General features: G+C 43.5%; 1 protein-coding gene across 1 annotated transcript in view; it reads left to right on the top strand.

Moving 5' to 3' along the window:
• LOC145405852 (G-protein coupled receptor GRL101-like) overlaps window positions 1-21,803 on the top strand; it is a 140,037-nt gene that overhangs the window by 59,180 nt on the left and 59,054 nt on the right. The gene's annotated exons all lie outside the window — the stretch shown is intronic.

Here is a 21,803-nt window from a genome sequence, read left to right as displayed (position 1 = left end):
GAGACGTGTGGGTGGTGGTGTAAGAAAAGGAAGTGAATGGTGGTGCGAGGAAGTAAGTATGGCTGTGGCTGAGAAGAGACGTGCATATGAAGTGTGGCTGCAGAGGAAGGATGAGATGTCATATGAAAGGTATAAGGAAAAGAGGAATAGAGCGAGAAGGGCTGTGCGTGATGCTAAAGTGGCAGCAGATGAGAGGTGGGGTAGGGGGCTGACAGAGAATTTTCAACAGATTAAGAAAATGTTTTGGAAGGAGGTGAAAAGGGTGCGGAAGGGAGAGTCTGGGAAGGAAGAGCGAGTAAAAGCAGAGGATGGAAGGATGTTAACTGAGATGGATGCAGTAAGGAAGAGATGGGCAGATTATTTTGAAAGATTGTTAAATGTAGAGGAGGAAAGGGTGGCTGAGATTGTGGCGGATGGAAGGGTGCAAGGAATAAATGTGTTGGGAGAGTTGAATGATTCTTTGATCACGAAGGAGGAAGTGGAGAAGGTAGTAAAGGAGATGAAAACAGGGAAAGCTGCAGGTATGGATGGGTGTGCTGTGGAATGCCTGAAGGGTGGTGAAGTGACTATTGTTGACTGGTTAGTAAGATTGTTGAATGTGTGCTTTGAGAAAGGTATGGTGCCAGTTGACTGGGCAAATGCTTGTGTGGTCCCGTTGTATAAAGGCATGGGTGATAAGTATGAATGTACTAGCTTTAGGGGTATGAGTCTGTTGAGTGTTGTAGGTAAGGTGTATGGTAGAGTGTTAATTACGAGAGTTACAGAGGGTACAGAGAGAGTGATTGATGATGAGCAGTGTGGCTTTAGGAGAGGGAGGGGATACGTTGATCAGGTGTTTGCTGTGAGACAAGTGTGTGAAAAGTATTTAGCGAAAGGCAAGGATGTGTTTTGGGCATTCATGGATTTAGAGAAAGACTATGATAGAATTGATAGGGAGGCTTTGTGGACTGTTTTAAGATTGTATGGACTTGATGGTAGGTTACTAAAAGGGGTGAAAAGTTTTTATGTAAATAGTAGAGCGTGTGTAAAAGTGGGAAATGCTGTGAGTGATTGGTTTCCCGTGAGAGTGGGGCTGCGACAGGGATGTGTGATGTCGCCTTGGTTGTTTAATATTTACATGGATGGTGTTGTAAGGGAGGTGAATGCAAGAGTTTTAGGTGGAGGTCTGAGTCTGGTGAATGTTGATGGTGGAGAGTGGAATCTGATGCAGCTGCTGTTTGCAGATGATACTGCACTGGTGGCTGATTCAGAGGAGAGATTGAGACAGTTGGTAGAGGAGTTTGGAAGGGTGTATGAAAGGAGGAAATTGAAAGTAAATGAGAATAAGAGTAAGGTGATGAAGTGTACGAGGGTGATAGATGGTAGGGGGATGAATATAGTTTTGAATGGTGAGTTGCTTGAGGAGGTAGATTGTTTTAAATATCTAGGGTCATATGTTGCTGTGGATGGAAGAATAGATGCTGAAGTTAAGTTTAGAATAAATGAAGTAGGAAAGGTGCTGGGAGGAATGAAAAAAGTGTTTAAATGTCGTTCGCTTAGAATGGATGTAAAGAGAAGGCTGTATGAGGGTGTTGTGGTACCGATTGCGTTATATGGGGCTGAAACATGGAATATGGGTGTAGCAGAGAGGAAAAGTTTGAATGTAATGGAGATGAGGTGTCTGAGGAGTATGTGTGGAGTGACGCGTATGGATCGGGTGCGAAATGATGAAGTGCGAAGGAGAACTGGAGTTGTTCGGGAGATGGTTGGTAGAGCTGAGCAGAGGGTGTTGCAATGGTTTAGGCATATGGAGAGAATGGATAATGAGCAATTGGTGAAAAAGATAACTAGATCTGATGTGAGAGGTGTAAGGCTGAGAGGAAGACCACGAATAGGATGGATGGACAGTGTGAAGAGAGCGCTGGACGCAAGAGGGATGTCTGTTGAGCAAGGAAGAGTGGCTGTGCGTGACAGAAATAAATGGAGAGAAATTGTGAATGAATAAGTGATGACGCAGCCCTGAGGGGATATTCTCCCGCATTTGGTCTGATCAGCTAGTCAGGTCAGGTGAGGGTAAGGGGATGGGTCTGTTATGATGTGGCAGGGGTAAACCAGTTCTGCTGTCGGGCCCTGCTGCGGATGTCACTGATTGCATTGCGCAGTTGACCCTTGTGCGGTGTGGTGCGGTGAGGATCTGTCCGTTCTCCCCTTTGGGGCTAAGATACGAATGGATGTGTTTGAATGGATGAGTAAATGAGGAGTGTGTCGTCCTGTCTCGGCTACCTCCCTTTCCTTGGGGGAAGCAGCCTAGGTATATAGATAGATGGATAGATTTTGATTGAAAATGCTTTACCGACATGGGTCTAATTGCCAGCCAACAACAGCCATGTGGACATCACACACACACTAGTGGCTCACTCCGATGATGATATTGAACCATTCATTCAAACAACTGTTTTCCTTTACACATGTTTTGCAACTATCAGGATAGTTTCCACACCTTGCTTATGGAGCACCTTTCATAATCTGTCCACCTTATTTTACGGTACTTTCAGATATATTAATGCCATAAATAACTTTCAGTTCCTCCTACATGCTACTCCATTATCTGTCTCACTGCAAACGTTTAATTCAATCATCTCTGTCACTTCAGAAATCACCCTATTTTCCGTTCGCTAAATACTCTTTTATTTTCTAATCTTTCAGTTGCTGGTGCCCAATATACTCTTACCTTTGCACTTACTTTAATCATCTTTTGTGCACGTGCACAAATATAATCTTCTTCCACTCCTGTAATACAACTCCGTTCATGCATACATTTTAGTATAAATCTCATAAACATTGTAATCCTCATCTCTCCTTCTTTCCTTGTCTTCTTCTCCTTTCGGCTCTTCCCTTAGGGGTCGCCACAGCGGATCACCCGTCTCCATCTTACTTTGTCTTCTACATCTTCTTCTTTTACACCTACCACCCGCATGTCCTCCTTCACTACATCCATAAACCTTCTTTTTGGCCTTCCTCTCTTTCTCCTGCCTGGTAACTCCATTTCCAGCATCCTCCTCCCGACATACTCCTCATCTCTCCTCCGCGCATGTCCAAACCATCTCAGTCTCGCCTCTCTAGCTTCGTCCCCAAACTGACTTACGTGCGCTATCCCTCTAATATGTTCATTTCTAATTTTGTCCAACCTCGTCACTCCTAGTGAAAAATGCAACATCTTCAGTTCTGCTACCTCCAGCTGTGCCTCCTGTCTTTTTGTCAGTGGTACTGTCTCCATTCCGTACAACATCGCTGGCCTCACTACAGTCCTATAAACTTTCCCTCTCATTTCTGCAGAGACCCTTCTGTCACAGATTACTCCTGTCACCTTTCTCCACCCACTCCATCCCGCCTGCACTCTCTTTTTTTTACCTCTCTACCACACTCTCCGTTACTTTGTACAGTTGACCCCAAGTATTTGAAATCATCTACCTTTGCCACCTCTACACCTTGCAGCCTCACGGTTCCCCTGTCATCTCTCTCATTCACACACATGTACTGAATCTTGCTTCTGCTTACTTTCATTCCCCTTCTGTCCAGTGCATATCTCCATCTCTCAAGCTCTGCCTCATCTTCCTCCCGGCTCTGACTACATATCACAATGTCGTCCGCAAACATCATTGTCCACGGAGGCTCCTGTCTAATCTCATCTGTCAATCTGTCCATCACCATTGCAAACAAGAAGGGGTTCAAAATCGATCCTTGATGCAATCTCACCTCCACCTTGAAACCCTCAGTCATTCCTACTGCACATCTCACTACTGTTACACTATCGTCGTGCATGTCCTTCACCACCCTCATGTACTTCTCTGCCACTCCTGACTTTCTCATACAGTGCCGCAGCTCCTCACTCTGTACCCTATCATGAGCCTTCTCAAAGTCTATAAATACACAATGCAACTCCTTCTGGCTTTCTCTGTACTTCTCCATCACCATTCTCAAAGCAAATATGGAATCTATAGTACTTCTCCCTGGAATTAAACCAAGTTGCTCCTCGCAGATCCTCACTTCTATTCTCAGCCTAGCTTCCACCACTCCTTCCCATATCTTCATTGCATGGCTGATCAGCTTTATACTTCTGTGGTTGCTGCAGCACTGCACATCACCCTTGTTCTTGAAAATCGGAACTAGAATACTTTTTCTCCACTCCTCCGGCATCCTCTCACCCTCCAGGATTTTGTTAAACAATCTGGTAAACCACGTCACAGCCATCCCTCCTAAGCTTCACCATGCTTCCACTGGTATACCGTCTGGGCCCACTGCCTTGCCATCCTTCATCCTCTTCATGGCATTCCTCACTTCCTCTCTGCTGATCTCTTGCACTTCCTGACTCACTACCTCCAACACTTCCAACCTTCCCTCTCTCATAATTTTTATATTAATCAACTCTTCGAAATACTCCTTCCACCTTCTTAGTACACTCTCCTCACTTGTCAGTACATTGCCATCTGCATCCTTTATCATTCTAACATGCTGCACATCCCGCCCAGCTCTGTCTCTCTGCCTGGCTAATAGGTACAGGCCTTTTTCCCCTTCTCTACAACTTCTGGTATGCCTTTTCTTTTGCCTTAGCAACCTCTCTCTTGGCTATGTTCCTCGTCTCCTTATACTCCCGAATGCTTTCTTTGTCCCTGTGCCTATCCATATTCTTCTTTGCCTGCTTCTTCCTATTTATGCTATCCTGTACTTCCTCATTCTACCACCAAGTCTCCTTGTCTTCCCTCCTCTGTCCCGAAGTCACCCCAAGTACCTTCTTGGCTTTCTCCCTCACCACTTCTGAGATAACTACCCATCCGTCCTCGTCTTCCCTGCCTCCGAAAGCCTGGCTCACCTCATCCCTAAATTTACTTTTTTTTTATGCGAGGAAGAAGGAACCAAAGGCCATGAGCCGGCAGTAACAGTTCCCTCCAAGAGAAAAACAAAATACAATAGAGAGCCAAATTCAAGATCCGATCATTTTGAGATGCCTGGACACACTGCGTTTGAAAGAATGGAGATCATAGGCAGCAGGAAATACAGACAGAGGGAGACAGTTCCAGAGCTGACCTGTTGCATAAATGAAAGACTGGGAGTAACGGTTAATTCTTGCATTAGAGAGTTGGACAGAAAAGGGATGAGAGTTTGCTGCCAGACGGGTGCTACGCGCCCGTCATAGAGGTGGAGGAATGCAAGCAGACAGTTCAGAGGAGCAGTGACCATTAAAGTAGCGACAGAAAAGAGATAAAGATGCAACAGTGCGGCGAAGAGACAGAGGTTGAAGGGAGTCAGTAAGAGGAGGAGAGTTAATGAGACGAAAAGCCTTTGACTCCACCCTATTGAGAAGAGCTGTATGTGGGGAGCCTCCCCACACATGAGAGTTGTACTCCACACAGGGGCAGATAAAACCCCTGTATAGAGTCAACTATTGTGCAGGGGTAAAGAAAGAGCGGAGTCGGCTTAGCACACCCAATCTCTTGGAAGCAGATTTTACAAGAGATGTAATATGATCTTTCCAAGATAAGTCCCGAGCAAATGAAACCCCAAGCACGTTCAAGGATGATGCAGGATTAAGCTGAATATTATTAAACATTAGTGGGTATACCTGTGGAAGATTTTGTCGGTTGATAGGTGTAAGAACTGAGTCTTAAATGCATTAAAAACAACCATATTATTATTACCCCAGTCAGAGATACGAGCCAAGTCAGACATTAGGTGTGCCATAGCCTCATCCCTTGTTTGTTGAAGTAACTGTTGAGATGGGCGTTGCGGGAACCGAATGGAAAGGTGAAGGGTGGAGTCATCAGCGTATGAGTGGATAGGGTTAGATGTACAGCTTAGAAGATCATTGATGAATAAAAGGAAGAGAGTCGGTGATAGGACAGAGTCCTGAGGAACACCACTGTTGATAGATCTAGGAGAAGAACGATGGCCGTCTACAACAGCGGCTATAGAACGACCAGAAAAGAAGCTAGCGATGAAGTCACAGATAGAAGGATAGAAACCGTAGGAGGGCAGTTTGGAAAATAAAGATTTATGCCAGCCTCGATCGAAAGCCTTTGAGATGTCAAGTGCAGTGGCAAAGCTTTCGCCAAAGTCCCGAAAGGAGGATGACCAGGAGTCTGAAAGGTAGGTGAGAAGATCGCCAGTGGAGCATCCCTGACGGAACCCGTACTGACGATCGGAAAGAAGTTTGTGATAGGAAAGATGCCTTAAAATTTTTCTATTGAGAATTGACTCGAAAACTTTTGAAATACAGGACGTTAAAGCAATTGGACGATAGTTGGAGGGTTGGGAGTGGTCACCCTTCTTTGGGACTGGCTGAATGAGAGCAAACTTCCAGCAAGAAGGAAAGGTACAAGTTGACAGACAAAGGCGAAAGAGTTTGCCTAGGCAGGGTGTAAGCACAGAAGCACAGTTCTTGAGAACAACAGGAGGGACCCCATCAGGCCCATATGCCTTGTTAGTACTGTGGCCAGTGATGGCAGAAAATACGTCAACTGAAGAAATTTTAATATCAGCCATGAGGAAGTCAGAGGGGGGAAGTGATGGAGGAACAGCACCGGAATCGTCTAAGGTGGAATTGGAGGAGAAAGTCTGTGCAAAGAGATCTGCTTTATCAGTAGAAGAAATAGCTACAGAACCATCAGAGTAGAAAAGAGGAGGGAAGGATGATGAGGTAAAGTTGTTAGAAAGATTTTTGGCAAGGTGCCAGAAGAAGCGGGAAGAATTTGAGTTGGAGAGTTGAGAGCATTTAGTATGGATGAAATTATTTTTAGAAGAGCGAAGAACAGACTTAGCACGATTCCAGGCAGAAACGTAAAGATGATGTGATTCAGGGGTGGGTTGGCTCCGGTACCTTTTGTAGGCCCTCTCCTTGTTGCGGACAGCATTAGAACAAGCGTGATTAAACCAAGGCTTTCTTGCATTAGTCAAAGAATATGAGAAAGGAATGTATGCTTCCATGCCCAAGAGAATAGCCTCCATAATGCGCAAGGCACACTCAGATGGCTCCCGGCCATGGAAGCAATAATCATTCCAGGGAAAATCAAAGAAGTACTGCCTGAGGGCCTCCCAGTCCGCGGCTCCAAAATGCCACAGACGACGTTTCCCTGGAGGGTCCACAGGCCGTACCGGAGTGATAGGACAGGTTAAGGTATAAAGGTTGTGATTGGAGGAGCCCAACGGAGAGAAAAGATTAACAGAGTAAGCAGAAGGATTAGTTGTGAGGAAGAGGTCAAGTATGTTGGAGTTCTCTTCAAGGCGGTCAGGGATATGGGTAGGGTGCTGTACAAGCTGCTCTAAGTCATTAAGGATAGAAAAGATGTAGGCTTGTTCACCAGGTGGATCCGTGAAAGGAGAGGAGAGCCAAATGTGGTGGTGAACATTGAAATCTCCTAGAATGGAGATTTCAGAGAAAGGAGAAATGGATAGAATGTGTTCCATCGTAGAAGTAAGATAGTCGAAGAATTTTTGATAGTCAGTAGAATTAGGGGATAAGTAAACAGCACAGATATATTTAGTCAGAGAATGACAGGAAAGCCGAAGCCAGAGTGTAGAGAATTCAGAAGAATCGAATTCAGGAACACGAGAGCAAGATAAATCGTTGCGTATATATACACAACAGCCACCTTTGGCTTTGAAATGAGTATCGAGAAAGTAGGAGGATACAGAAAAGAGTTTGCTGTCAGTTGCCTCTGACAGCTGAGTCTCCATTACAAAAAGAAGGTGAGGTTTAGAGGAGGAGAGGTGGTGCTCAACAGAGCGAAAGTTAGAGGAAAGGCCACGAATGTTGCAGAAATGAAGAAGAAGAGAATCAGACAGTGGTTCCAGGCACCCCGAGTCATCACCGGGAGAGGGGCGGATGGTGGGGGCATTTATGATCCCCCCCCCCTGGGGACTCCGAGGCTTGATGAAGAGACGCCATTTAATTTAATTTTGAATAGGAAGTGTAGTGTGTACTGTGCATGTAGTTTGGTGTAGATAGTTAGAGAAATTTGTACTGGAGAGCATGCTGGCCTACTCTCTGTGTAACTGAGACACTGAAAAAGTTCAGCAAAGGGGGATGGTCAGGAACTAGTCCTGAGGGCTGATGAAACGGGAGCTCCAGCACTCCCTGTCATCAGCTTGCTCCTTCAGCTTCCACCACCTAATCCTTGGTTCAGCTCTCACTTTCCTCCTTGTCTTCATTTCAAACTCATCTTTCCAACCAGCACCCTATGCTGTCTTACTACACTCTCCCCTGACACTACCTTACAATCACTGAATTATTTCAAATTGCATCTCCTACATAGTATATAATCTATCTGCGTCCTCCTTCCCCCACTCTTATACGTAATCCTGTGCTCCTCCTTCTTCTTGAAACAAATGTTTACTTCAGCCATCTCCATCCGTTTTGAAAAATCAACAACCATCTGACCCTCAGCGTTCCTCTCCCCGACACCGTACCTGCCTCTCACCTCCTCGTCACCACTATTTCCTTCTCCAACATGCCCATTCAAATCCGCTCCTATAACCACTCTTTCCTCCCTGGGAATGCTCTGAATCACTTTCTTTACTTCAGTGCAAAACTCTTCCCTTTCCTCCAAGTCACACCCCACTTCCGGGGTGTATGCACTGATGATATTAATCATTTTCCATCCTCAAACTCATTACTCTATCCGACACTCTCTTCACCTCCAATACACTATCTATATATTTTTCCCTCACTACCACCCCTACACCATTTCTCCTCCCATCCACGCCATGGTAAAATAACTTGAACCCTCCTCCAATCATCCTCATTTTACTTCCCTGCCATTTTGTTTCCTGCACACACAGTATATTCAACTTTCTCCTCTCCATCATATCGGCCAGCTCTCTCCCTTTACCCGTTATCGTGCCCACATTCAAAGATCGCACTCTCGTCTCCACTCTTCTACTCTCCCGCTTTCTCTGGAATTGTCTTCCTTCTCTTCTTCTCTTCTCCTTCCTTTGTCCAACAGTTACATACTTTCCACTGGCCCCCTGTTGGACAACAGCCAGTGGCGGTCGTTGTTGACCCGGGTCACGACCGATCCGGTATGAAGTTTCCTTTTGTGCTCCGCATATTGAGTTGACTAGGGTTTTTACGCCGGATGCCCTTCCATGACGCAACCCTCCTCATTTATCCTGGCTTGGGACCGGCACTGAGTTGCACTGGCTTGTGCCCCCAGTTCTTTAAACTCCAGACACTTACCTTATCTCAGGCATCAAATTTTTTCTTACGCACCGCCAAAGCCGGTCATGTTCACCATCGTTCTGCAATCTTCATCCTTGTTCATAAAATTTTCCAGACAGTCTTTCATCAACCCATTATAATACGTTTGTCGAATATCCTTCAGTTTTCATCCCGGATATAATCACACGAATTTCCACACACCCGCACCTCTTTAAAAAAAAAAAAAAATAGTTACCTGTTTTCAGAGAAGATTTCAGTCGTTTTTACTCTACTTTAAATTACCTGTTCCTCAATAATGATTTGTAAAACAGTCCGTTTCGTTATAAGTTATCTCTTCATTCATCTCTGTTCACATATCCTTTCTCTTCCATAGCTGTTTCATCTTTCACATGGTACCATTCTGTTCGTTTCTTAAGTAACCCTAGCACTGCTACTCATGACTGCAACATTCCTATCCAAGTACAACCTATTTTAAATCCATTTGTTCTAATTTCAAAGAAACTTGTTCGTGTTTCTGCCGATATTAAATTACCAATACCTCATATTTTAGTGTTTAGTGTGGTACTCCTCTCATACTTCTTTCATGTTCCTGTAGCTTTCACTTTGCGTACAGCATGATGAAAATGATGACACAGTCAACTGGATCTTCTCTCAAGTCTTATGTTAGTAATACATCCAAGGGAGTTAACTCTATAAGCGCATAATTAAGAAGGCTCCTGTCAACACTGTTATGTGCTATCACGAACAAAAGTTCGTTCCCCCAACCAGCCACTGTGTGAATCCGAAACACCTGAGGATCGAAAAACAAAGCATCTGAAAGAATTGCCATTTTCACCCAGCAGATAGCATACAGTGTCGTTTATGCGGGGTGGGGAGGGGACAAGGAGGTTTGGAAAGGGAGGTGCGACGAGAGGAAGTTTGTATCTGGGTGCAGATTATGTAGCTTAATCACCAAATGTTGATATGGTTTCGTTTGTGATAGAGATGGATTACAATATGAACGATTAAAAATGTTCGGTAACAATATGTGTATGCGTGGTAGATGTTGTACCAGCAACAGTGGTCGAGTTAACATCATGAATACTAGCAATATACTAAAATCACACGTTTCAAGTGTTGAAACAGGGGCATATGATACTTGTTATTAATATACAGTAATTGTGATATTATTTTCATTGTCGATAAACGGCCAGCATTCAAACAACCTGTTATTCCATAGAATATTTTGTCTGTTATCAAATATTAGATAATATTCCACACATTACCAGCACAGTAAATATCTCGCAGATAAGGAAATACATCGCACACTATTATGTGTATATCGTCAACAATTGTTGTCTCCCCCACCATGTACTAAGTGTATTGCAGGAATTTAATGATTAAAATACACCTACAGTTACACCTGGCAAGTTTCCCTCAACCTCGGGTTAGCATAAAAGTGGTGTTCATTTTTCTTTGTTTTCCACTTTACCTCATTGACGGGCTACTCCATCCATCCATCCATCATCTAGTCCTATGCCGCCCCATTAGAAGCGTAGGAGCCCGGGGCGAGGCAAGTTGGTCCTGACATTTAAGACGAGAGTGACCAGCCTCACTCATCCCAGAGTGGCATTACGTGAGCAATAAACCCCAACCACTCCTTGGATATAAACCGGCACCGGCTCAATCTGATTGGAGCGCCTTAATTACCCACTAAACAACAAGGAGCCATAATTTGGTTATATGGTTACCACCCGGCATAGTAAATGGTTTCCTGGTGTACAAGAAACCATTCGGCTTGTCACTCAGTGTAGAGACACCCACAGCCAGAAGGAAGAGGAAAGAATGAAGGAAAGAAAGAACAAGGAGTGTAAAGTCACTCATTGGCAGAAGGAGGAGGAAAGAATGAAGGAAAGACAGAAGAAGATGGAAGTTAGAGAGGGAAGGACAGACACCCAAAGCAACATTACAGCGAATGAGTGGATGGTGAGCGCCCCCATAATGAGCAAAAACAGCACTGCATTATTTTTCTCTCAGTAAACTAGCACCTTCAGTGAGGTAAATTGTAAAAAAAGACATTATGTAGACTATACTTATTGTTAACCCATACATTAGTTGAGGCAAACCTGTCAGCTTAACCTTAGCCTCATCCTGACTCAACTGGTGGGGGTGGAATAGACAGTCCATGCATGGTGCAGACACTATCAGCTTCCTAGACTCGTTAAATAGGTCTAGTAATCATGCAGTTACATACGTTGTTCACTCCGTTATTATCAGTATGCCAAAATAAAAACGTGATGTCCACTACTTATAAAACAAATACCTTACTAGAAGTACATTGTGGGTCTTAAATTGCCTATAACACACGCAACAGGCTATTGGATGTCAGGACCACCATAAACAGGTGGGTAACTACCCAAGAGTGATGGACTTCACTTCTCTCATCACTCTCCTTTGTCTGTTTGTCTCTTGTAGAAATGTTTGCTTCTGAATTTGTGTATGATGGGATCGGGGACGTTGGGAGAGGCCGATGCCACGATTGTAAGTTTGTATGAGGGTGGAGATTATGTAGCTTGATCATCAGATGTTGAGCTAGCTAAACGGTTGTCATAGTGATGGTGAAATACCACGTTCACATAATTAAAAAAAGAAAAAGAAAAAAAAAAAAAGGAAATGCAACAGACACTTTACGTTTTTATACATGTTGGCGTATGTCTAAAACACGGGTGGTCCTGACACGTGATACCCAGTGACGTGCGTCATAAACAGATTAAGACCCATAATAGACTTGGACTAAGCTCTTTGTGTTATTACATAATTTGTGGACATCATGTTTTTATTTTGCTTTACATAATAATATTACAGAGTGAGCAACTTTTGTAACTGCATTATTATCAGACTGCCTCATGCTGGGCTGGCTATCCAACCCGCACCAAAGCTGGACTTACGTTGGCAGGTTTCCCTCAACCAAGGATCTGGCTGACAAGAATGTCGGTATTCATATTCTCATTGTTTTACAATATACTCCACTGAAGGTGCTAGTTTACTGAGGGAGTATAACAACAATAGTTTATTTCCACATTCAAGTAGTCTGTCAGTGGGGTAAAAAAGAAATGCATACCACTTGTTACTTTTATACTGACTCGTGGTTGACGGAAACCTGCTAGTATGACTACATCTTTACTTAGGGCACCATTCCTGCAATACACACTCACTACTGGTGAGGGTGGGCTGTGGGTTACATTTGTGTGAAATCCCATTACAAGAAGTGGTGCCGAGGCACAGCAAACCCGTCCCCGATAGTCATTCTAGTGATGACAGATAAACACATGATATCTAGTTAAAGATGTCACATATCAAATTTAGAGTAAATCGGGTGAAAATTGACGATTTTATGCTCATTTGAAATTTTAGGCCTGACCAACCTGACGTTGACTCCCTTACCGCTAATTGGGGGGTGACGCCCCTGAAGTAATGCGGCATGTTTTAGGGTGCAGATTTGATAGATGCTCTTTTAGGTTTTGCATTCATGACGGTATGACGAATTTGAAAGGAGTTATGGCGAAAAAACGATTTTTACCCCTTCCCGATTTTATACATTTTTTGGTCCTGCAGCTTGGGCCTTGGCCCAGTTTGGTCCAAAATTTAATCAGGTGATCAGAAGGTCATAGGCCATCATCCCTTTAATTTTAGTCAAAATCGCAGTAAGCAGTTTTCGAATAAAGTTGTTAACAGACAGACAAACAAACAGCCAAACCGAGTGATGACGATATCCGTCCCCAAACCCCTCTGGGGCGGGAACGGGTAATAACAGATAGGCCAATTTACCTTGTGTTTGTAATGTGTGGGATGAATTCGAAACATTTATAATAGAGCAAATAAATTATTGTTCGGTATAATAGGTTGTCAGAGGGATGGACGATTGTTAGGATTTGAATATCACAAATATATTAATAACATGTGTCACATACACCTAAACTTACTATCGTGGCATCGGCCTCTCCCAACCTCCCCGACCCATCATACACAAATACAGAAGCAAACATTTCTACAAGAGACAAACAGACAAAGGAGAGTGATGAGAGAAGTGAAGTCCATCACTCTTGGGTAGTTACCCACCTGTTTATGGTGGTCCTGACATCCAATAGCCTGTTACGTGTGTTATAGGCAATTTAAGACCCACAATGTACTTCTAGTAAGGTATTTGTTTTATAAGTAGTGGACATCACGTTTTTATTTTGGCATACTGATAATAACGGAGTGAACAACGTATGTAACTGCATGATTACTAGACTTATGTAACAAGCCTAGGAAGCAGATAGTGTCTGCACCATGCATGGACTGTCTATTCCACCCCCACCAGTTGCGTCAGGATGAGACTAAGGTTAAGCTGACAGGTTTGCCTCAACTAAGGTATAGGTTAACAATAACTAAAGTCTACAGTACATAATATGCATTTTTTTTTTTTTTTTACAATTTACCTCGCCGAAGATGCTAGTTTACTAAGAGAGAAAAAAAATGCAGTACTGCTTTTGCTCATTGTGGGGGCGCTCACCATCCACTTACTCGCTGTAGTGCTGCTTTGGGTGTCTGCCCTTTCCTATCGTCCCTCCTGCATCTTCTGTTTTTCTTTCCTTCATTCTTTCCTCTTCATTCTGCCTGTGGGTGATTCTACACTGAGTGACAAGCCGAATGGTTTCCTGTACACCAGGAAACCATTTACTATGCCGGGTGGTAACCATATAGCCAAATTATGGCGCCTGGTGGTTTAGTGGGTAATTAAGGCGCTCCAATCGGATTGAGCCGGTGCCGGTTTATATCCAAGGAGTGGTTGGGGTTTATTGCTCACGTAATGCCACTCTGGGATGAGTGAGGCTGGTCACTCTCGTCTTAAATGTCAGGACCAACTTGCCTCGCCCCGGGCTCCTACGCTTCTAATGGGGCGGCATAGGACTAGATGATGGATGGATGGATGGAGTAGCCCGTCAGTGAGGTAAAGTGGAAAACAAAGAAAAATGAACACCACTTTTATGTTGACCCGAGGTTGAGGGAAACCTGCCAGGTGTAACTGTAGGTGTATTTTAATCATTAAATTCCTGCAATACACTTAGTACATGGTGGGGGAGACAACAATTGTTGACGATATACACATAATAGTGTGCGATGTATTTCCTTATCTGCGAGATATTCACTGTGCTGGTAATGTGTAGAATATTATCTAATATTTTATAGCAGACAAAATAAAATAATGTTTGGAATAACAGGTTGTCTGAATGCTGGCCGTTTATAGACAATGAAAATAATATCACAAATACTGTATATCAATAATAAGTATCATATGCCCCTGCTTCAACACTTAAAACGTGTGATTTTAGTATATTCCTAGTAATCATGATACTAACTCGACCACTGTTGCTGGTACAACATCCACAACGCATTCAAATATTGTTACCGAACATTATTTATCGTTCTTACTGAAATCCATGTATCACAATCGTAACCATATCATCATCTATTGATTAAGCTACGTAACCTGCACCCAGATACAAACTTCTTTTCGTCGCACCTCCCTCTCACCACCTCCTTGCCCCCTCCCCACCCCGCATAAACGATACTGTGTACCATCTGTTGAGTGAAAATGGTAATTCTTTCAGATGCTTTTGTTTTTCGATTCTCAGATGTTTTGGATTCACGCAGTGGCTAGTTGGGGGAACGAACTGTTGTTGGTGATAGTACAGTACAGTGTTGCATTTAAATGAATTGAACAGTATCAGTTAACAGTTAATATTCGGTAAGGTCGCAGATCTAATGGAACCCCCTTCTGAAGAGCAAAAAAATGCTTAATATCTCGAAAATGCTTCCGTTAAAGAATTTAACGAGGCATAGAACTAGCTTTCATTGTTCGTCACCTATGAATGAACTATTTCAGTTTGAGCAAAATCCCTCCATCCGAATATATATATATATATATATATATATATATATATATATATATATATATATATATATATATATATATATATATATATATTAGGGTGTTCAGCTCTTATAGGGGAGAAAAAATATTTTGGATATTTAGGTGGGCAAAGTATGCAATCGATTCAACTTCACTAACAAAGCATTCAAGCAATTTTTTTTTTTTTTTTTTTTTTTAATAAAATCAATGTCGTGCCTCACTACCCCTGCATTCTGTAAATCTAACTGATCTGAGTATGTGAAGGGTATGGTGAAGAAAGGTAAAAATAAACAATGTGATATAAAAAGAAACAATATTTTTGAACTATACTACAGGCATAATAAGTTTATTACATGTGGGATTTATTGGTCGAGTCATAGAGGGCTCTGTTGTGCTACACGACATGGATGATCAGCTGACTTTCTTCTTCATTCTTCGTAGACCACTGCTGTAGTCCATTGCCAGTTTGATTGCCAGCTCAGGAGGGTCACTGACCACTTTGGGGTGGGCCAAGACATCAGGAATGGGGCAGAGGTCATTGATGCTTGTCGGAGTATCCAGCGTCAAACACTGGAAGAGGTTTTTCGACTTCTGGGTGACAAACTTAGAGATTCTCAGATCTGATGCCTTGTCATTCGTCTTCATGTTCAGACGGCGCAGACCATTCTTCCTCGGCAGTGCTGCAGTCATATTTTTCAGCATTTCCTGCTTTTCCTCAGCAGAGACTTGGTCAGAATTCATGGCTAGTGGAGCCAGGTCCTCAATGAGGACCTTCCCTCCTCCTTTATACGCTGTTGGCTCTGTAGCTATTTCTTCTTCTGATAAAGTTGATCTCTTCCCTCAGACTTTCTCCTCCAATTCCACCTTAGACGATTCCGGTGCTGTTCCTCCATCACTTCCCTCCTCTGACTTCCTCTTGGCTAACATTAAAATTTCTTCAGCTGATGTATTTTCTGCCATTGCTGGCCTCAGTACTAATAAGGCATATGGGCCTGATGGAGTACCTCCTGTTGTTCTCAAGAACTGTGCTTCTGTGCTTACACCCTGCCTAGGCAAACTCTTTCGCCTTTGTCTGTCAACTTGTACCTTTCCTTCTTGCTGGAAGTTTGCTCTCATTCAGCCGGTCCCAAAGAAGGGTGACCATTCCCAACCCTCCAACTATCGTCCAATTGCTTTAACATCCTGTATCTCAAAAGTTTTTGAGTTTATTCTTAATAGGAAAATTTTAAAGCATCTTTCCTATCACAACCTTCTTTCTGATCGTCAGTATGGGTTCCGTCAGGGACGTTCCACAGGCGATCTTCTCACCTACCTTTCAGACTCCTGGTCATCCTCCTTTCGGGACTTTGGCGAAAGCTTTGCCATTGCACTTGACATCTCAAAGGCTTTCGATCGAGCCTGGCATAAATCTTTAATTTCCAAACTGCTCTCTTACGGTTTCTATCCTTCTATCTGTGCCTTCATCTCCAGCTTCCTTTCTGGTCGTTCTATAGCAGCTATTGTAGACGGCTATCGTTCTTCTCCTAGATCTATTAACAGTGGTGTTCCTCAGGGCTCTGTCCTATCACCAACTCTCTTCCTTTTATTCATCAATGACCTTCTAAGCTGTACATCTAACCCTATCCCCTCATACGCTGATGACTCCACCCTTCACCTTTCCATTCGATACCCACAACGTCCATCTCAGCAGTTACTTCAACAGGCAAGGGATGAGGCTATGGCACACTTAATGTCTGACTTGGTTCGTATCTCTGACTGGGGTAAAAATAATCTCGTTGTTTTTAATGCATCAAAGACTCAGTTTTTGCACCTATCAACCTGACAAAATCTTCCACACGTATACCCACTTATGTTTAATAATACTCAACTTAATCCTGCATCATCGTTGAACATGCTTGGGGTTTCATTTGCTCGGGATTTGTCTTGGAAAGATCATATTACATCTCTTGTAAAATCTGCTTCCAAGCGATTGGGTGTGCTAAGCCGACTCCGTTCCTTCTTTGCCCCTGCACAATTGTTGACTCTATACATGGGTTTTATCCGCTCCTGTGTGGAGTACAACTCTCATGTGTGGGGAGGCTCCCCACATACAGCTCTTCTCAATAGGGTGGAGTCAAAAGCTTTTCGTCTCATTAACTCTCCTCCTCTTACTGACTCCCTTCAACCTCTGTCTCTTCGCCGCACTGTTGCATCTTTATCTCTTTTCTATCGCTACTTCAATGGTCACTGTTCCTCTGAACTGTCTCCATGCATTCCTCCACTTCTATGAAGGGCGCGTAGCACCCGTCTAGCAGCAAGCTCTCACCCTTTTTCTGTCCAACTCTCTAATGCAAGAGTTAACCGTTACTCCCAGTCCTTCATTTATGCAACAGGTCAACTCTGGAACTGTCTCCTTCTGTCTGTATTTCCTGCTTCCTATGATCTCCAGTCTTTCAAATGCAGTGTGTCAAGGCATCTCGAAATGAATGGATCTTGAATTTGGCTCTCTCTTGTATTTTGTTTTTCTCTTGGAAGGAACAGTTGCAGGCTCATTGCCTTTGGTTCCTTCTTCCCCACATAAAAAAAAAAAAAATGTGGCTTTTGATTTTGTCCAGTGCCTTCTTTGCTACAACGGGATCCACCTCTTCGAATTCTTCAACTTTCTTCAGGAGATTGAAGTCACTGATTGGAGCGTCGACAGCATTTGGGGCTTCAAACCAGTGAATCACAAAGTTGGTAACGAGGAAGACACAGATGCGTTTGATGGCATCCTTTTGATGCCATGTGAAGGGGAAGGAGGCTGCATCCTTCAGTTGATTTCTGAAAAGGAAGATCCTGATGCAGTAAAGGCCTCTGGCCATCCAACGTGCTCTGTGATAGGCACCTGGACGATGAAAGGTCATCCATGCTGGCTGCTTGCTGAGGAAAGTCAAAGTCAGCTGGAGGAGTTCAAGGTAGTTATCACGGGGTTGTGCACGATCCATGTAGCTGAGTATGAAGTGTTCAACGTCCTCGGCTCTGTTGGCAATCCACGACTGAGATTTTTCATCTAGGTCATCATCGTAGGGATTGAAGGAATCTGTGTCAATTTTGTTCCAGATCTCTATGAATCGACCGAATAGAGGAATTTCAGGACCAAAAGAAGAGAAAAAGAGGTCAAAGACCCCTGCCATTATGAGGTCACACATGTAGTGCCTGCATGCCAAGAACAACAGTGGGACTTGGAGACCTCTTTCAATGACAAAGCAAGCTCTGCTGTGAACCCCGGTGTTAGACGCTGTAGTATAAACAAAGCCCTACAATCCAGGGCTTCACTTCCGGCCATTCATCAACAGTCCTTAGCTCTGCCGTTTCCACTGCTTCACCCGTTCCAGCAGGGATCTTAGGGATCACCATGATCTCCTCCGTACCGATCCCTGTGACAATAGTCGCCAGGCGATCACTGCGGCCGCTGCCATCGATGTTGGGCAAGAGCTTTCCATCAAAATGGAGAATCAAGGGTGTTTGGGCTGGAAATCTTTTTTGATCTTTTCAGCAATCTCAGTCCTTGATTCCTTCCTAACAGAGTTGAGAGATCCGACTGACAACGTGAGTTCCCCCACGTCAAGCCCTCTGCGATCAAGGCAGGAGTTACCACTTGCATTGCAACTCACGTTGAAATGATGCATGGGATTGAGAAGGCCAAAGAAAAATTGCAAAGTATGGTGTAGTTCCCACCAGTAATGGAACTGAATAAGCACTTTGCCCTTCAAGTTCTTGAAGGTTCGATTTTTCTGAACACCCTAATATATATATATATATATATATAGAGATAGATAGATAGATAGATATATCTATATATACATATATATATATATATATATATATATATATATATATATATATATATATATATATATATATATATATTAGGGTGTGCGACTGACTGAGAATTATTAACAGAATAAGAAAATGTTCTGGAAGGAGGTGAAAAGGGTGCGAAAGGGAGAGTCTGGGAAGGAAGAGCGAGAAAAAGCATAGGATGGAAGGATGTTAACCGAGATGGATGCAGTAAGGAAGAGATGGGCAGAATATTTTGAAAGATTGTTAAATGTAGAGGAGGAAAGGGTGGCTGAGATTGTGGCGGATGGAAGGGTGCAAGGAATAAATGTGTTGGGAGAGTTGAATGATTCTTTGATCACGAAGGAGGAAGTGGAGAAGGCATTAAAGGAGATGAAAACAGGGAAAGCTGCAGGTATGGATGGGTGTGCTGTGGAATGCCTGTAGGGTGGTGGAGTGACTATTGTTGACTGGTTAGTAAGATTGTTGAATGTATGCTTTGTGGAAGGTATGGTGCCAATTGACTGGGCAAGTGCTTGTGTGGTCCCGTTGTATAAAGGCAAAGGTGATAAGTATGAATGTACTAGCTTTAGGGGTATAAGTCTGTTGAGTGTTGTAGGTAAGGTGTATGGTAGAATGTTAATTATGAGAGTTAGACAGGGTACAGAGGGAGTGATTGGTGATGAGCAGTGTGGCTTTAGGAGAGGGAGGGGATGCATGGATCAGGTGTTCGGTGTGAGACAAGTGTGTGAAAAGTATTTAGCGAAAGGCAAGGATGTGTTTTGGGCATTCATGGATTTAGAGAAAGTATACGATAGAATTGATAGGGAGGCTTTGTGGACTGTTTTATGATTGTATGGACTTGATGGCAGGTTACTAAAAGGGGTGAAAAGTTTTTATGTAAATAGTAAAGCGTGTGTAAGAGTGGGAAATGCTGTGAGTGATTGGTTTTCCTTGAGAGTGGGGCTGCGACAGGGATGTGTGATGTCGCCTTGGTTGTTTAATATTTATGTGGATGGTGTTGTAAGGGAGGTAAATGCCAGAGTTTTAGGTGGAGGTCTGAGTCTGGTGAATGTTGATGGTGGAGATTGGAATCTGAAGCAGCTGCTGTTTGCAAATGATACTGCACTGGTGGCTGATTCAGAGGAGAGATTGAGACAGTTGGTAGAGGAGTTTGGAAGGGTGTGTGAAAGGAGGAAATTGAAAGTAAATGAGAATAAGAGTAAAGTGATGAAGCGTACGAGGATGGTAGATGGTAGGGGAATGAATATAGTTTTGAATGGTGAGTTGCTTGAGGAGGTAGAGTGTTTTAAATATTTAAGGTCACATGTTGCTGTGGATGGAAGAATAGATGCAGAAGAGAAGTTTAGAATGAATGAAGTAGGTAAGGTGCTGGGAGGAATGAAAAAGTGTTTAGATGTCGTTCATTTAGAATAGATGTAAAGAGAAGGCTGTATGAGGGTGCTGTGGTACCAACTGCGTTATATGGGGCTGAAACATGAAATTCGAGTGTAGCAGAGAGGAAAAGTTTGAATGTAATGGAGATGAGGTGTCTGAGGAGTATGTGTGGAGTGACGCATATGGATCGAGTGCGAAATGATGAAATGAGAAGGAGAACTGGAGTTGTCTGGGAGATGGCTGGTAGAGCTGAGCAGAGGGTGTTGCGATGAATTGGGGATATGGAGAGAATGGATAATGAGCGATTGGTGAAAAAGGTAACTAGATCTGATGTGAGAGGTGTAAGGCTGCGAGGGAGACCACGAATAGGATGGATGGACAGTGTGAAGAGAGCGCTGGATACGAGAGGGATGTCTGTTGAGCAAGAAAGAGTGGCTGTGCATGACAGAAATGAATGGAGAGAAATTGTGAATGAATAAATGATGATGCAGCCCTGAGGGGATATTCTCCCTCATTTGGTCTGATCAGCTAGTCAGGTCAGGTGAGGGTAAGGGGATGGGTCTGTTATGATGTGGCAGAGGTAAACCAGCTCTGCTGTCAGGCCCTGCTGCGGATATCACTGATTGCATTGCGCAGTTGACCCTTGTGCGGTGAGAATCTGTCCGTTCTCCCCTTGGGGCTAAGATGCGAATGAATGTGTTTGAATGGATGAGTAAATGGGGAGTGTGTCGTCCTGTCTCGGCTACCTCCCTTTCCTTGGGGGAAGCAGCCTATATATATATATGGGTGGGGGCGCTCACCATCCAGTCACTCCATGTAGTGCTGCTCTCAGGTGTTTGCCTATTGCTCTCCATCCTTCGTTCCTTCCGTTCTCTTCTGTCTTTCTTTCTTTCATTCTTCCTTGTTCTTCTGCCTACGGGTGACTTTACACTCCCTCTTCTGTCTTTCTTTCCTTCATTTTTTCTACTTTCTTCAGCCTCTGGGTGACTCTACACTGAGTGACAAGCCAAGTGGTTTCCTGTGCACCAGGAAACCATTTACTACGCTGGGTGGTAACCATATAACAAACTTTTGGCGCCTGGTGGTTTAGTGGGTAATTATTGTCCTCCAATCGGATTGAGCCGGTGAAGGTTTATATCCAAGGGTTGGTTGGGGTTGATTGCTCATGTAATGCCACTCAGGGATGAGTGAGGCTGGTCACTCTCATCTTAAATGTCGGGACCAACTGCCTAGTGTCGGGCTCCTACGCTCTTCATTGGGCAATGTAGGATTGGATGATGTATGGAGGGATATATATGTAAGTATGTATACCGTTACATTGCGTATGGGGTGTCCCAAGACTTGCTGCATTAAGTTCACGTAATTCTAAGATTTTATTTTAGATTTTTTTAAAAGCTGTAACAACGTGAGTTCAATTCTCAACCGTTACAGAGTTACAGTTACTGATTACCTTCTAGACGATAAAGGGCTACCTCAGAA

This window comes from Coenobita brevimanus, chromosome 68 (assembly GCF_032717465.1).
Source record: "Coenobita brevimanus isolate Jiangsu-jjx chromosome 68, ASM3271746v2, whole genome shotgun sequence".
In the NCBI taxonomy this organism is placed as follows: Eukaryota; Metazoa; Arthropoda; class Malacostraca; order Decapoda; family Coenobitidae; genus Coenobita; species Coenobita brevimanus.
The sequence above is the reverse complement of the archived record's forward strand: the minus strand, read 5'-3'. Positions and strand labels throughout refer to the sequence as shown.